Here is a 17,906-nt window from a genome sequence, read left to right as displayed (position 1 = left end):
TTTATTTTCTTTCTCATTTTTTTTCTTTTTGATTTGATTTTTCTTGTGCAGCAAGATAATTATATAAATGTGTATGCATGTACTGTATTAACATATATTTTATCATTGTTTTAACATATTGGATTACTTGCCATCTAGGGGAGGGGATGGGGGAATGGGGGAAAAATTGGAACACAAGGTTTTACAAGGGTTAATGTTGAAAAATTATCTATGCATATTTTGAAAATCAAAATAAAAATGAATTTTAAAAATATGAAAGATGATTTTTTAAAATAAAGAAGCTAAAATGAGGCATTTATAGAATGCACTGAAATATGCATTCGGTAAAGTGACTATTTGGCAGCTAATCTGAAAAAACATAATCAACTTCTGGGGGGGAAACTCCCTATTCAGCTAATCTTTTTCTAAAATTAAAAAAAAAAGTAGAGAGAGAGGAAGTTCAACAAAACAATGTTTTGTGTGTTACCATAGTCACTATCATAAAGTTACAAAAGAACAAAAAGTACTTGAACAAAATGAATCTTGGCACCAGGTGAAATGCCAGAAAGCTCAGAATACTAAATTCACAAATTTATCACCGTTGCTATAAAATAACTGGTACATTAGTATAAATTTCAAACAATCTGTATGTCAGATTATAAAGGGTTCATTGATTATCAGCACATTAATCAAATGAAAGTGTATCAAAATACATATTATATATACACATATGTATATATACACACATACATATGTATATATGTATATAAATGATATTTGAAATCCTTTGGCAAAGATGGAGGGAGGGGAAAGAGATAAGGAAAAGAAGAAGAACATAGAGGAAAAGGAAAAGACAAGAAAGGAAAAGGAGAGAAAAGAAGAGGAGGAGGAGAAGAGGAGAAATGGAAATAGAAAGATGAGTAGAAGATGTAAAGTTACAATATTTTATAGCAATTACACACTAAAGAAAAACACTTCTGGAGAATTTACCAGTTGGTGGAGCTGATGTATCAAAACAAAATTATTAATTCCTTGAAAAATTCATTGATTGTTTTTCATTTAAAAAGCAAAACATGTAACCTCTAGGGATCTAGTTCAGCTGTATTTTCGCAATTTTCTTTTATGCCATTTTACTATCTCATTTAATATTATGGTGGAGGGGGGAGGCTCAGAATCTGTTAAGTTTTCTCCCTTATTTTCATGGATTATCCTTTAATATAAAAGTATAGATTAATAACTGAGAGGAGTGCCTAACATATGTTTTCCCAACATATGTTTTTGATAATGATTTCAATATCTTTATACTAGTCGAATGCTCCCCAACACCAATATATTCTTTGGGGAATTAAAAGGAAAAAATGGATAGTTACTTTTCCTTCCTACCTAAATATTAAATTCCTAGCCTTTCTTAGAGATGCAGAGTTTTCAAAGAATGGAAATGTTATTTTATTGAATTATATTGCTGATTGTTTAGTAAAATTGCTAATTTTGGTAAGATACTTTAAAGGATGGAAAGCATAGAATAGAATACAAGCTTGTTAAAGGCAAGGATTTTTTTTTTTGATGCTGGTGTTTGTTTTCTTGTTGTTTTTCTCATGTTTTCCCCTAATTTGATCTGCTTTTTTTTTTTTAGTTTCCTCACCTTTATTTTTGATTAAAGCTGTTTATTTTCAAAATATATGTATAGGTAATTTTCAACATTCATCTTTGCCAAGCCTTGTGTCCCCAATTTTCTTCCTTCCCTTCCCCCCACTCCCTTGCCTAGATGGCAAGTAATTTAATATGTTAAACACGTGCTATTCTTAAATACATATTTCCATAATTATCATGGTGCACAAGAAAAATCAGATTAAAAGGAAAAAATGAGAAAGAAAACAAAAATGTAAGCAAACAACAATAAAAAGATGAAAACATTATATTGTGATCCACACTTCTCTCTCTGGGTACAGATAATTTTCTTTATCACAACCCTATTGGAATTGGCCCAAAGAGACATGTCTATCAGAATTGATCATTGTATATAATCTTGCTATTGTCTTGTACAATGTTTCCTGGTTTTACTCACTTCACTTAGCATCAGTTCATGTAAATCCCTCCAGGCTTCTCTGAAATTATCCTGCTGATTGTTTCTTATAGAACTATTATATTCCATAACATTCATATATCATAACTTATTCAGCCATTCTCCAACTGATGGGCAGCCATCCAGATTCTAGTTTCTTATCACTACAAAAAGGGCTGCTATAAACATTTTTTTCATACATATGTTCTTTTTCCTTTTTTATTATCTCTTTGGGATATAGGTCCAATAGATATATTGCTGTGTCAAAGAGTATTCACAGTTTGATAGCTCTTTGGATATAGTTCCAAATTATTCTCCAGAATGGTTAGATCAGTTCATAACTCCACCAACAATGTGTTAATATCACAATTTTCCCCATATCCCCTCCAACATTCATCATTATCTTCTCCTGTCATCTTAACCAATCTGAAAGGTATATCGTGGTACCTCAGAGTTGTCTTAATTTGCAATTCTCTGATCCATAATGATTTAGCGCATTTTTTTCATATGACTACAAATGGTTTTAATTTCTTCATCTGAAAATTTTCCATATCCTTTGACCATTTATCAATTGGAGAATGGCTTGATTTTTTATAAATTTGAGTCAATTCTCTATGTATTTTAGAAATGAGGTCTTTATCAGAATCCTTGGATGTAAAATTTGTTTCCCCGTTTAACTCTTCTAATCTTGTCTGCATTGCTTTTGTTTGTACAAATACTTTTTAACTTAATATAATCAAAATTATCCATTTTGCATTCCATAATGTATTCTTTGGTACTTCTTCTTTGGTGACAAATCCCTTCCTTCTCCACATATCTGAGAGATAGACTTTGTTTTTTGCTTATAATATCACTCTTTATGTCCAAATAATGAACCCATATTGACCATATCTTGATCTAGGTGTCAGGTGTGGGTCAATGCCTAGTTGCTGTCAATTTTTCTACCAATTTTTGTCAAATTGATCTGGTTTTTCTTCCACAGCATAATTAATATGGAAATATATTTAGAAGAATTGTATATGTTTAACCTGTATCAGATCGTTTGCTGTCTGTGGGATGGTGGAGGTTGGAGAGAGAGAGGAGAAAGGGAGAAAATTTTGAAACAAAGTTTTGCAAAAGTGAATGCTGAAAACTATCTTTGTGTGTATTTGGAAAAATAAAATACTATATAAATACACACACACACACACACACACACACACACACACAAAGCTACATTGCTTGAGATTAAGTCATTACTTCTTTAGATCAAATTTTTTTTTACAGTTGATCATTTATTTTATTTTCAAAATATATACATGGATAATTTTCAACATTTACCCCTACAAAATCTTGCACTCCAATTTTTCTCTATCCTTTTCACTCACCCCCACCCCTAGATGGCAAGTATGGATCAAAATGTCTTAACCTGAGGTCACAATCCCATACAGGGTCTGAATACAGGCAACTGAATGTGGGAGTTACAAAAAATTTGGCAACCGTAAAAGATATCAAATATACTGCCAAGATTTAATTCTTTATGTAAAAATAAACAAGTATATCCATCTCATTAGCATAAAAATTTGCTTTCATGTTTAATAAATGATAGAATTAAAGATATACCAAGGAATTGATTTAAAATAATTTTATAAAAATGAATTTTATATAAATTTACATAAATAAAATTATTTAAGCTAAGTTTCTTTATAATTTATTATTAGTAATGTTTGATTTATATAACTATTTTATTTATCCATATGCCTGAGATTCAGGTAAAAATTTATCAAGTCACAAGTGAAAAAAGCTACTTAACAAGCTATAATAGAAATTCTTATATTAAACTTATCTCCTCCTCCTTCACTGAGGAGAAGAGGCAGTTTCATCTTCTCAGAGATAATAGCAAAAGCACAGATTTAACAAGTTCACATAAAGGATCACAGATTTTGTTCTGGAAAGGAGTCACAAGACCAAGAGAAAGGACATAGTTTGCCTCAAGTAGGTAGTAAATCTGTAAAGATCAGAATTTGAACTAGGGTTCCTTAACTGCCATATTAGAAAGGCTTTGAATGTGAAGCTAGTAACTGTATGACACTACATTGCTTGAGATCCAACTTTGAAAGTACGAAAAGATCACGAGCAGAACTTTGATCACTATGGAAGAATTAAGCCATAATAAATAACAAGGACCATCCACTCAAACAGAGATAGATTTCAGTCTTCAGAGAAACAAGTATCCCATATCAAGAAAATCATTTGTTATTAAGATTCTTAAATTGTTGATATAACAGAAGATATGGGAATTAAAAGAGTATGTATGGCATTTGGGACAGTTAAGTGGCACAGTAGATACAATATCGGCCAGAGTTGGGAGAACCTGAGTTCAAAGCTGGTTGCCAGACCCTAGACATTTATTTCCTGTATAATCCTGGGAAAGTCACTTAACCCTGATTGTATTAAAAAACAAAACAAAACAAAAACAGAAACAAAAACAAAAGATATCACATTTAGAAAAGAAGTGTCAAACAAGCACCTTATTGTTCTGGATGGCTGGAACCATTTTAAAGTATAACAGGGAAATATTTAACAAAATAAATAGAAAATACAATAAAATATAGATATTATACTTTAAAACTAAATCACTCCTAGAGATCCTTGTATATGGCCCTCATTTCTACTTGAGTTTGACAATGCTATTGTCGACTAAAGCCTCTTAAATTGGGGCTTCTTCTCCTACTGAATGTGGATTGTAAAAAATGTTGATAATAGTAAAAGATTTCTGAATGCAAAGATCAAAAATTAATTCAAAATCAAATGCATGATGAGGCCAAGGTGTTTTGCACAGCACCCATCATCTGCTGCATCATGCAATTTCATTGCAGCCTTGGTTCTGAACCCACATGTGTACTTCATACTACACATGCACAAATGCTGCCAGAAAAAAGCTCAAATCAGATTCCAGATGGCATTGCATAAAAATTTCACTGGCAAAAAGAGGTTGAAAAGGGGAAAAAACAGAGCCCTGCTCTAGACCTAAGATTCTGTAACAACAATACTTTGCTCATCTGGTGACAAGAGATTCTTTAGAACCAATAGTTCAGTACAACAAATTTTCTCTGGCCAGCATTTGAGGAATAATATTTCAGTTAAAGTCCCTCAGCATCTCCTCAATCACTTTTCAATTTCAGTCACTTTCTGTTGCCTTTTACAACTTTAACCACCCTTCTCATCAAATTTACCCTGACTTTCAACTTATCCACTAAAACAAATCAGCACAAGAAACCAAAGTGTGCCTGTACAAGTTTGCTTGAGGAAAGGACTGGAGTTGAATTTGGGTGCCAATATTTCATTCTTTGTTCATTATGATACTTTCCATTTACAAATTCATGATCCAAAGGCTAGGGCTTCATTGTTTTTAACAATAGCTTTTCTGGACGAAAAATGTCATTTTTAACTTTGTTCTAATTACAACAAAATTGCACTTAAGGAAAACAATTTAGATCTTTCATGAAATTGATTATAATAGAATTTTACTTCAATATATAGATGCATTCATGATCCTAAATATTTCATATACCTGAATATGGGAAAGGCCTAATGGAAAAATAATGCATTTTAATATATATTTCATTAGAAATAGGAAGGAGGAGAAAAAAAGATGAAGAAAAGAAGTATAAGGAGGAAATTGTAGGAGAAAGAGAAGGAAGAGGATTATGATAGAAATATTTATATAACATCAATACTAAGTTGTAATCCTCAATGTTTGGAACTTCTTTATTCAACCATATCACTTTATGTGACTTTTTAACTAATTTTTACCTAAACATTTGAATTTCCCCCAGTTACCTAATGTTTTAAGTATCTTGAGTCTGGTTCTCACCAGTTAAAGAGTGAATCTCAACTTACTTTGACAAATATTTTGTAACGCAACTAATTTTCTCTCTAAATACTTCTTTATAAACCTCCCTAGTAGAACATAAACCCAGGAGAGGTAAAGACCAACTGTAAAAATAAAGCTATAAATACAAGAAAGAGATTAGACAAGGGAATCTATAAAAAAAATGCCAGTTTGAATGGAAAGCTGGTGGTTTAAAAGAAAGGCAGTTTAGATAGTGATTTAAGCTTTCCAAGAATATCACTATAACACATCCTCTGCCATACTTTCCATACTTGAACATCTTTTGAGGGTTATGTCTCCAGTGATTGACTCTCAGGTTCGAGGTCTAATCCTGTGAGACTATACTCCTACTATTATAATCCATAATCCAAATGAGTGTGCTTTCCATTAACAGCTGTTAGATGCAATTAATTCTAAGCCAAAAAAAAATCTCCCTTTCCCCTCTTTCTATCATAAACCCAGAGCTCACTGGCACCAATGCCCACAATGGCCATTGGAAGAATAAATACAAATAGTAGCGAGGCACTTAGGTAGTAAACACATATGGCCAAGGCAACAACAGCAGTACAACAGGGCCCTGATGTCTTTTTTCTTTTTATAGAGTTTGCCCTTTTTCACTGCACAACTCTTGAATACGGGGGTTAACTTCTTGAGTACACAGCTAACACTCTTTTGAGCTGCCAGTGGTCCTGCTTAAGTTGTTTGTGACATAAAGTGTCTTTTTGTATCTTTGCTGTTTGAAGTATTTGTTTCTGCTCAATCAACTGTGCCTTAAACTCTTTAAAAAACTGAAAAACTCTTAAAAACCTTCTCAAGCTGAAATATGCACTATCTTTCTCTGAGCAAGTTAAGAAATAGAGATACCCTCTTTCTACCTTTATAGAACTTCTACTACTGCAGTTCCACAATGAGTTGCCAAACTTTTTATACCAATAAAACTGCAAGCTAAATTTTATTAAGGTCATCCAGAGGCATATTCAGCTTTCATCAGCCAATGGCATTGTTCTTTTTGATTCACTCAGAGAATGATATTCACATGTCATTAAAGGATCAAGAGTAGATATCCATTTATAGTTAAATACCTGCTTAATACATTGTGAATATATCCTCAAGTTTTGGGGCTTTGGGGGAAGACTTCTCAAAAATCAACATCTCTTCACTACAATAACAAAAAGAAATTTTGTTGTGTGAATTATTCAATAGCTAATCAATTTTCAGGCATTCCCATGCCCACATCACTTTTAAAGAAAATTAAATAACATCTGATAAGTTTTTCTTTTAAAATGTTAAAATTCTTTCCAAAACTATGGTGAAAGATAATTATAGGATATAAGCATGAAAGGTAGAGTTGAAGAAACAGCATTGTATTGTATTGGAAAAAGCCTGGCTAGGAGTGTCAGTAGATTAGCCCCGCATTTGCAAATTGAGATTTGGGTGACCTTTCCAAGTTTCAGATTCTTTATATGTAATATGAAGAGGTTAAATTAGATTTTACAGGACAAAAATAAAAGGGGAATGATGGAGTGAAATGACAACAATATCTTGTATTATATAACCCAAATGTACTCTTAAAGAAACATGGAACTTACAATAGTTTAAAATAGTGGAAATATGGAACTTAAAATAGGTTAATAAATTCTTATAAACAGCATCATACTTTAAGTATATCAAGATTTTTGAGTAGGGATATGACAGGGTCATAGCTGTGTTTTATGACCACTTTCTTATTCACTATGTGAAGAATACATGAAGAAGGGAGATCCAGGAAACAGCTAAACGAGGTATGCTTTCTTGAATATAATATAATTATAGATTTATATCACAGAATCTTTCATCAGTAAAATCTGAAAAACACTAAATTGTTAACTACTTCAAACTTTTAAATTTGATTGTCAAAGCCAGTTTGGGGTGAAATGATATGAATTGCTATTTACAAATAAGCTTGTTTCTGTTCTCCATGAGCTGATCTCTGCTGGGTCTTGAATGGGAAATGTTTTATAAAAATGGCTTGAGTTTCTTTTTGTCCCTTATCTGAAATTACAGCATTCATGTCTTTATATTTATTGTACTAATTCCTTTATTTAAGAGCTTAGTTTCCCAAAGGGCCTTTTAGTTGGAACCTTCAGAGTCACACTGTGAAAAACATATTGTTTTGAATTGTTAAATGGCCCATGTGATAATTATTTCATTTGTAATCACTGAGTAGGTAGTCCCTTCACACACAGCTGGGAAACTGCCAAAAGGAAAACAGAATACACTGTCAAACCTGACAAATCAATGAATTTATACTCTACACACAAAAGCTCTTTTTTCACCTCCTTCCTCTGATACCGTATATTCTCAGTCCAGCTAAAATGTTTGTTTTGCCATTTACTTAGTGATTTGTTATGACAAAAAAAAAAGTGAGCAATGATAAATAATGGTAAATAATAAAATAATGCTTTTTTTATATTTTTTTATTTACTTATTTTAAATCCTGCAGGACCTGAGTAATGCAACTTTCCAGACTTATGCAAATTCTTAATTTTTTCTCAACTCCTAAAAATAATTAAGCAATAAGCATTTACCAAAACTCTACTTAGGCAAAGCCATGTGTGCTGATATAAATGGGAAAGATATGAAGGTAAATGAAATATGGTTCCTGCCTTCATGGAGTATAGACTATTTTGTCTGTACTGATATTGTCAAGCAGCTGGAGATAGAAATTTAAGAAGAAGGGAGAAGGGGGTACATTATATTCCTATTCAGGCTACATTATACTTGTATTCCTATTTGAGTAGCTAAATCCTTTTTTTTTTAACACCACATTTCTGATTCCATGAAAGAGGGGGCATCCCAGCTCACACATTTGTGAAGAGAGATTTTTCAAAAGAAAGAACTAACTAGTCTTCTTGCTCTTTATGAAATTTGACTACAGGCTCCTTAATTAAGGTCAAAGATATAGTTATTTTCATCTTTCTCTTCCCTCTCTGTCCAGCAGGATACCTTGCTCAGAAGACAGCATGAGTAAATGTTTGTTGAACTGAAGGAAACTGTGGCCATTGAAAAAGGAACTTGGACTAACCCTTGTAACATCAATATATTTTTGTTTTGGGGATATGTCATCAATTCCCATATATTTTGAGTTCCCCAGCATTTAACACAGTATCTGGATCATAAGCACTCAATATCAATGTTGGTTGACTTAGACTTACTCAGCACAAGAAAGCTAAGAACACCAGAAGAGAATTATGACTATGACAAAGGGATGCTTATTATTTTTAAAGACACTGATATTTGTCATTTCCATATAATTGACTATAGGTTAACAAATTTAATGGTTTTTCTCATTTAGTTTTTCTACAAGAACTGTGTATTGTTTGCATTAGGGCAGGAGGTCATTGCTATAGGCTAATTATATCTAGGGGGAAGCCCAGAAATCATTACTGTATGTAAGAATTTGTTTCCACCATGAATTTTCCCACTTAAAATATTCTGAAATCTTATATGACCTAAGACAAAAAATAACAGAACAAGATTTGGGGTTAAGTTATGGAGATGAGGACACAATGCATAGGCATAAGAATTTAAATCTAATAGACTTAAGACTATTCATACTCATTTGACCCAGAAGCCATCTAGAACAATAGAAATCTTGTTCAGCCATTTTTTGGTCATGTCTAAGTCTTTGTGATTCTATTTGGAGTTTTCTTGGCAAAGATACCAGAGTAGTTGGCTATTTCCTTCTCCAGCTCATTTTACAGATGAAAAAATTGAAGCAAACAGGGTTAAGTGACTTCCCAAGGTCACACAATCAGTAAGTTATTTAGGGCAAGATTTGATCTCATGAAAATGAGTCTTCCTGACTCCAGATTCATCACTCTATTTAAACTGTCACCTAGTCATCCTAATAGAATGTTAGAATTTCATAGCCCCAGTGTAGGAAGCATCATTAAAAAAAAAGTCTAACTCTTAACTTGTGGCAATAGAGGAAATAGATGAGAGTAAAGAGCTTAACCATGTTTACATACCTGGTAAGTGACAAGGCTGGGACTACAATCTGGGGAGTCTTCTGACACAAAATAGGATATTTTTCATAATATAAATGAAGGGGGAAATACTTTACTGTGACACCTCCCTCCAAATCCCTCAGTTATTACTATATTCTGAAATCAGTAATGGCTTTGTTAACAATTGTAAGCATTCTGGGGCTCTTTATGCACTGCTGCCTGATAGCATTGATGACTTGCAGTTGCCCTTGGAAAGAAAGAGCCCTGGTTTCTATTGACAGAAGTGATGTTGACTCTTTGTTTGCTTGCATGTTTTTGATTACACATGCAAACTAATTTTTAATATTTTTTAAATGGCATGATAAACACCTGAAAAATCATTCCTCTTTGGGAACAATATTATTTTTTCCATTCAATTATAGGAGTTGGACAAAAATACTGGCATCTGGTATCTCAGAATTAGAAAATACTTTAGATATTAATTCTTATTGGAGTAAAAATCTCAAACTGAGATCTGTTGAAGATCTTAGCTTAAAAAGGCTAAGGACTCTCATTTCATCCAGGATCCACTCCAATCATCTTGATCCATATCTGGCCACTGGACCCAGATGGCTTCAGAGGAGAAAGTGAGACAGGTGACCTTGCTTAGCCCTCCCTCACTTAAATCCAATTCACTTACATGGCATGGCGTTATCTCCATGATGTCATTGCCTAGCCTTAAATCCACTCACTTAAATCCAATTCACTTACATGACATGGTGTTACCTCCATGATGTCATTTCTTCTTCTTCTTCTTTTTTTAAATTTTATTTTATAATAACTTTATATTGACAGAGTCCATGCCAGGGTAATTTTTTTTACAACATTATCCCTTGCACTCGCTTCTGTTCTGATTTTTCCCCTCCCCCCACCCCTTCCCCTAGATAGCAAGCAGTCCTATATATGTTAAATATGTTGCAGTATATCCTAGATACAATATATGTTTGCAGAACCAAACAGTTCTCTTGTTGCACAGGGAGAATTGGATTCAGAAGGTAAAAATAACCCGGGAAGAAAAACAAAAATGCAAATAGTTCACATTCGTTTCCCAATGTTCTTTCTTTGAGTGTAGCTGCTTCTGTCCATCATTTATGAATTGAAACTCAGGTCTCTTTGTCAAAGAAATCCACTTCCATCAGAATACATCCTCATACAATATCGTTGTCGAAGTGTATAATGATCTCCTGGTTCTGCTCATTTCACTTAGCATCAGTTCATGTAAGTCTCTCCAAGCCTCTCTGTATTCATCCTGCTGGTCATTTCTTACAGAACAATAATATTCCATAACATTCATATACCACAATTTACTCAGCCATTCTCCAATTGATGGGCTTCCATTCAATTTCCAGTTTCTAACCACTACAAACAGGGCTGCCACAAACATTTTGGCACATACAGGTCCCTTTCCCTTCTTTAGTATCTCTTTGGGGTATAAGCCCAGTAGTAGCACTGCTGGATCAAGCACAGTTTGATAACTTTTTACCTCCATGATGTCATTGTCCTCTTTGAGAACAAAGGATAAACAATAATAACAAGGAATCTCCAATATGTGATGAGTTAAAGGAATTGGGGATGTTTAGGCTAAAACAGAAAAGACAGTCAGAGAAGAGTATGATAACTGGGTAGAGTATCTAAAAGATTGTCATGTGGAAGAATTATTGTACTTCTTTTGCTTGGCATAAAAGGAGTACAACAAGGAGCACTGATCAGGAGATGCAGAGAAGCAGATTTTGACTAACTGTAAGGAAGAAAAAATATTTCTAATAATGTGAGACAACTAAAAATTGAAGGTAGTGACTTTCTTACATTTGGAATTTTTCAAATACAGATATGGATTGATATCTAAGGTTCTTTCCAATTCTGAATCCTATGATGAAGGCTAAGACTGCCAGTTAAATTAGCATAAGAAAGTTAGGACAAACACATCCATGTAAGGCCAGATGCTGAAATGGCAATTACTATCCAAGATATAGAGGTGTTTTTTTCTCACATCATTAAAACTGAATAGAAAAAAAATATATATCCATCAGAATGCTGAGAAATAACACACTTCACTTTGCCAGTACAGTGATGACTGTGATATTTAGCTAAATGAGAAAAGGATGAATCTCACCCTTATAATCAAAATAGCATAGACGCAGATGGCTAGAACTGGAAGTGACCTTTGAGACCACCGAGCTCAATTCAAGAGAGTTTGAGAAGTATCACTACTCAGTAGAATTAAAAAGCATTGATTTGGAGTTTGAGGACCCAGATTCAGATGCCAATTCTCCCACTTTTTAAATCTGTGACCTCTAACCTCTTTGGGTCACAGTTTCCTTGTAAGATGAGCAAGGTTGAAGATGATCTTCAAGGTCTCCTATATTTTTAAATCTATAATTCCATGATCTTTCACTTCAAAGACAAAGAAACTGAGAAACTGACTTGCTCAAAATATATCACCAAGATTCAAGTTTTACAAAGGAGTTTGTATAAGGACTTTGATGGATTTATAAGGAAGCCATCAGAAAGCAAAACCACATGCATAGGAAATTTGATGAGGTCCTCACAAAGATTCAAGGAGTTATATTAGCCCTTCTATGCTATGCAGTTTAAGCTTGAAGTCATGATTCTTATTCTCTGTATGTACAATTGGGAGGGTGTGCATATGTTCAGCATAGTATCTTATAATAACTATTTTTATTATACCACTTAGTTTCTAAAAGTCAATACACACACAAAGTAGGGGTTCAGTAAAACTGAAAGAAATATGATTGCAGAGGATATCAATTTTTATTCATTTATGCTACAACTATTTGCTTGAAACTGGAAGTTTTGTTAAGATGCCTACTCTGTTCCCATAAGCAAAATATTCCAATTATTCTTCTGTCATTGCAAAAAAAGGAAAATTTTATGAGAAAGTTAGTGTTACAAGCATAAGAAGTTTGAGGTGGGAATTAAATATGGAATTTTGGGGTCCAGGGCTTTCGGGGATTTTATGTAGAGTGAAGAGGATCTTTATGTAAACACATTTTCCTGGGAATAATGTATTTGAATTTAAATCTTCAATCCCATCCTCATCTATTGTCACTTAAACTTCCACCCTTGGCTGTGGTTTTAAAGTGTTATAAATGGTGGACCTGTAGGAAATTCTTTAGAAAGGTAGGCAAAGAAGTTATTATCTTTCAAAACATTGGCCCTCTTCCCCTCTATGGGGATTGTTATTGCATTATTTCAGTGTTATCAGATCCTTTGTGACCCCTATTAGGGTTTTCTTGGCAGAGATACTTGCCATTTCCTTCTCCAGCCCATTTTACAGATGAGGAAACTGAGATAAACAGGGTTAAATGACTTGCCCAGGGACACATAAGTAGTATCTGAGACCACATTTGAATTTAGAAAGATGACTCTTCCTAACTTTAGGTCCAGCTCTCTGTGCACTATGGTGCCACCTAGCTGCTCTATTGAGGCTAGATTATTAAATTGGCCACAAACCTGAAAATTCACTGGGCTGATCCAATGTATAAACACTAATGTCAATGATTTTATAAGTTCTACTTGAAATGTGTTCCAAATGCCAAGGGAGAAAAAAAGGGAAATGAGACTTAAATAGTTTTCTAAAAATACATTACTTTTCTCTATATTGATCAGCTCAATTGTCATCTCATCTGTGTAAATGAGTCATTTAAGAGTGAATCTAAGGAGTGTTTATGTGAGATTCAGTAGTGATAGAAAGAACTGACATGGGGAGGGATTACATTAACTTCTCAAAGAATTATGAGTTCCTCAGACTCAAGAAAACTTGATTATGATGGTAAAAGCGTCACTATGTTTTTGATTGTAGCATTTTTTTTCAATTACAAGTTCTTCCTCTTCCCCCTCCCCCCCCCCCCAGCCTCACCCCACCATGTAAGCAGCAAACAAATCCATTGAGGACTGTATTATTTTTCCTATCTATCTAACGCCACCAAAGTATGAACAAATTCTTTATTCCTTTCCAATCTTGTTCATGTTTTAAAAAGTGTAATTGGATTTTTTTTATATTGGTAAACAATTTAAACTTAGCAAATTGAAAATGGCCAGAAGTTATTATGTTTGCAGGACTTATTTGCATGTCTATAATATTGCAGACATTTGAGTGAGGTTTTTAAAGGCAGAATAAATGTTTACTCTAATGAAAAAGTCTTGTGGTCTAAATTTACATGGTAGGTTTCAGCTGTTCTCTTTGACCACATTCTTACTTTTGAAGTTCAGACGTTTCATATTTAAATTACAATGTTTGATAGTTACAGAGTAATGTAACATTTGAGTTGAATATAACCTCACTGGTGGGTTTAGTACTACTGTTTGAGTCTTTGTGTCCCTGTGGACCATAGCATGCCAGTATTATCTATATTTTCTTGCTAAAGATGCTACAATATTTGCCATTTCCTTCTCCAGCAGATTAAGGTAATATGATTTGCTCAAAGTCACATAGCTAGTAAGTATCTGGATTTGAATTACTGAGCTATCTACTTTCAAAATGGAACCTTATTCCTAACTATTTGTTTTATAAATGGAGAAACTGAGTATAATCATAGAATCTTGAAATGCTAACAATCATCTTTAAGAGTTTTTAATTGGGGATCCCTAGATTTAATTTTTTAAAATTGATTAATGTATGTCAGTGTAATTTGATTTCCTTTGTAATCTTAAGTTTTATTTTATGCATTTAAAAACATTATTTTGAGAAGCAGTTCCCAGAATTCAATGGGAAGTCAAAGGCGTCTATGACACAAAAATGATAGGAACCATTGATCAATTAAGTCCAAACCATTTATTTTACAGATGAGGCCCAGAATAGTAATTATATTATTACAAACTCCTTAAAAATAGGAAGAGTGATTCCCTCCTTTTTTCTTCTAAATCTCTAGTGTCTTACACTTGCTAGGCACTTAATAAGATTTTTCTGAATTATGCAAGGCCTTTAATAGAGGTTACATAAAATATCAACTTTTTTTGATCCTTGACTGTAGAGATTACTTCTCAAAATTTAATTACAATTTCTGTAGTTATAGCTTGATTAGAACCACTAGACAAAATCAGTTACAATCCTTCAAGCAAAGAGCCATATTCTAGTTTCAGGTTTCTCCCAACAATAAGGGTTTGAGATGGGGCATGATGCTATCTATCAAATATGTCACAATATCCAAGTATATCTTATTGAAATTTCATTTTCCCTCCAAATGAAGCCTTAGATTTTATAAACTCATGTTTCATAATAAGGTGCACATGCTCTCCTAAAATAAAAGAAAGTAGTTAAATGAGTGTATGTGCATATATATAATACACATTATGTACATTTGCAGCAGCAGAGAGGGGTGGTATTAGTACAGAGTATGAATTTGAATGTACTATTTCAGCAACTCACACTCATCATTACCCTCAAATTTCTTCCCACTTATCTGTCTTTTCTCTCATCCTGGGCAAGAGCTAAATAAGCCTTCCCTTTCTTCCCCAGTACGATTGTCATGATTCTTTGGGAAAATACTTGTTTATTGTTCAAGGCCAGACATAACATTCTTGATCTTCAGCATATCAGTGAAAGAAATTATAATAGCAGATCTGACAAATTATCCTGTTCACATACTTAACTGTTGATAAGAGAATGTGTTGCCTTGTTATAGGTCAAATATTGCGAGAGTTAACCCCACGAGTCTGTCTAAAGTACTTATCTTACACCAAGAATTTCTTATACTGAATATAATTTAAAATAACTAGGCTATCAGCTAAGTCTAAGAAATGTATTATCTAGAGATTGGTCTCATGTAACATGACATCATTACAACAGAAAATATTAATGATTTGAGATATCCACTCACAAATAGAGCAAGCTTGATGATAAACAAAATCTTAATGCAAGAAGTTAACTTGCATCTCAGGTTTTAATGTGCCACTAACAACTTAGAGGACTACAATTGATGGTTTATACTTTATTCAAATAGGACAAATTGGATTAAAAGAAAATAATAGATGAGTAAGATATGCTCTAGGTTGGACATTTAAGTACTGGAAGGGAGGATAGAAGTTTAGAATAAATGAAGAAGAAATAGGAATAATATTATTATGGAGGAAATATATTAAAAGCCACTAAGTTAGAAATGAACAAAGCTAATGCAGTAGAAGTTGAAGAGACAGAGATCTTCAGATATTCTGACATTTGTTAAAGCACACTGAAATTTGCTTATAAACTGTATTCTTTAAAAGGTAGAAGAAATGACAAAGCAAATCTCTATTATGGATATGGATTTGAAGAATAACTTATAGAGAAAGTATAAATGATAAGAAACTGGTTAAAAAGAAACCACTCTATCCATCTTAGAGTTCTTCATATTTGGATAAAAAAGAGATTCATTTGATTCTGGAAGAATGGCTTTTAAAGAATTCCAAATAAAGAATAATTTTAATCCTTCAAAACTCTATAAGGAAAGTTGGCCAACCCAGGTTGGGATCTTCTCAAGAATAAAATGCTGACAAAGAAAAAGCCAGAAGTGATTCCATTAAGGTGGAAAGGAAAAAACTGTCCAAAGAAACCCAAGTGGCAATACCAGGACTAACTCATATTTGTTAAAAGACACATAGAAAAAAGAATAACAGAAGGGCAGATAACTGATGACAGTTATAAATAATGTTAAGTTCCATTTGTCCAATAATGAAGGGAACCAACTACACCCAGTGAAAGAACTTTGGGAAATGAGTGTGAAACATAATATAGCATTTCCACTCCCTCTGTTTTTGTCTGCTTGCATTTTTTATTTCCTTCTCAGGCTAATTTTATCTTATTTCTAAGTCTGATTTTTCTTTACAGCAAAATAACTGTGTGGATATGTATATATACATTATATTTAACATATACTTTAACATTTTAACATGTATTGGTCTACCTACCATCTAGGGGAGGGGGGTGGGGGGAAAGAGAGGAAAAGTTGGAATAGAAGATTTTGCAAGGGTCAATGCTGAAAAATTACCCATCCCATATATCTTGAAAATAAAAAGTTATTAAAAAAAACAAGAATACCAGAGGCTAGCCTTAAGAGCTTAGTCTTAAACCTAAACAAAAAAAGTCTTTTTTTTTTCTTAGCTCTGGTAGGACATGAAGGTCAATGAAGACACAGAATGATTGCTCAAGATAGACAAGACAATGATAACTCAAAATAGAGAAATGAAATCTTATTGTCTTTTTTTACCCTCTACCATGAATGAACTTTAAACTCTAATATATAGAATTAAACTAGATAATAGAGAATTGAGATTTAAGATATGGGAGGTGATAAGAGAAAAACTAGTTGCTCCTAATAAGTTCAAGTTACCAGTTCCAAACAAACTATTTCCTATGGTAGGAAAAAAAAAACCCAATAATATAATTGCTAAACCAGTATTAGTGGTTTTTGAAAAATTCTAAAGAAAAATTAATTTAAAGTATTTTGAATCCCAAAGAAAGGATGAGGTGCTACATGGAGCTATAAGGAATAGCTAACACATTGTAGGAGAAAAGAGAAATCTAAAAAAATATCAGTAGTCCAGAACTAATGTACTTAAAACAAAAATAAATTAAATGATGTTAAGGACGGGTCAGAAAATCTCAAATGCAGGTGTCAGACTGCCTAAGCCAGTGGTGTCAAACTCAAATAAAATAAAGATCCTTGAAAACATATATAAGAATGTCTGGGATCCTCTACTTGATTTAGAAAAACACATTAATATTATCTATGTTTTATCATCTTTTTGCTTTTTTGTTAAATATTTCCCAATTACATTTCAATCTGGTTTGGGTCACACTCAGGAGTGTTATAGCTCACATAGGACACCTTTAATCTAGATAGCATTTCATGTAACAAAGGCTAAAGGGTTCTTAATGGGCTGTAAAAACTCTGGTTTAAAAACCAGAAAAACTAATAAAAAGTTAAGCCTAACTGGTAATGTTATTTTCATTTTAGAATGTCAT

At 33.0% G+C, this 17,906-nt stretch overlaps 1 protein-coding gene across 2 annotated transcripts in view; it reads right to left on the bottom strand.

The window, feature by feature from the left end:
* PCSK5 (proprotein convertase subtilisin/kexin type 5) overlaps nucleotides 1–17,906 on the bottom strand; it is a 610,712-nt gene that overhangs the window by 292,965 nt on the left and 299,841 nt on the right. The window lies entirely within an intron of this gene.

This window comes from Antechinus flavipes, chromosome 1, assembly GCF_016432865.1.
Source record: "Antechinus flavipes isolate AdamAnt ecotype Samford, QLD, Australia chromosome 1, AdamAnt_v2, whole genome shotgun sequence".
NCBI lineage: Eukaryota > Metazoa > Chordata > Mammalia > Dasyuromorphia > Dasyuridae > Antechinus > Antechinus flavipes.
The sequence above is the reverse complement of the archived record's forward strand: the minus strand, read 5'-3'. Positions and strand labels throughout refer to the sequence as shown.